Consider the following 628-nt stretch of genomic DNA (forward strand, 5'->3'; position numbering starts at 1 on the left):
AGAAAGAGAGAAAAAAGACAGGACAAAAAAAAAAAAAAGATGGAGGGAATGAACTGCTGATACCTGCAAAAACATTAAGTGAAAGAAGCCAGACACGAAAGACTGCATACTGTATGATTCTACTGAAATGCAATTTCTAGAAAAGGTACAACTATAGAGACAGAGCAGTGGTTGCTGGGGGTTGGGGAGAGGAGCGGAGATTGACTGCGCAAGGGCTCGAGGGGACTTTATGGGGTGATGAAGGGGTTCTAAAAGCTGGTCTGTGGTTATGTTCACACTACCGGATGCATTTACTAACGCTCATTGAACTGTGTGCTTAACACGGGCGAACTCTGTGGTATAATTGTAAAATATGCCTCAATAGATTTGAGAAAGGGTAAGAGAGAGAGAGGGGGAAAAAGGTGAAAGGAAGAGGAAGACAGGCTTCCCGTCCCACCTTCAAGACCCACCCTTCTCAGACCAGGAGTGACCATTGAAGATGTTGCTGCCAAGGGGGTCCCCCAAATAAATTATGATGCCAATAGGGTTTAGGAAAGCTAGCCTTGAATTACATCAAAATCTTGTCCCACTTCTCTGATCTGTTCCACAGTTAGAGACTCAGGGACTGCAAACAAGTAGATTCCACCAA

Source organism: Neophocaena asiaeorientalis, unplaced genomic scaffold, assembly GCF_003031525.2.
Source record: "Neophocaena asiaeorientalis asiaeorientalis breed wild unplaced genomic scaffold, Neophocaena_asiaeorientalis_V1.1 scaffold30, whole genome shotgun sequence".
Taxonomy (NCBI): domain Eukaryota; kingdom Metazoa; phylum Chordata; class Mammalia; order Artiodactyla; family Phocoenidae; genus Neophocaena; species Neophocaena asiaeorientalis.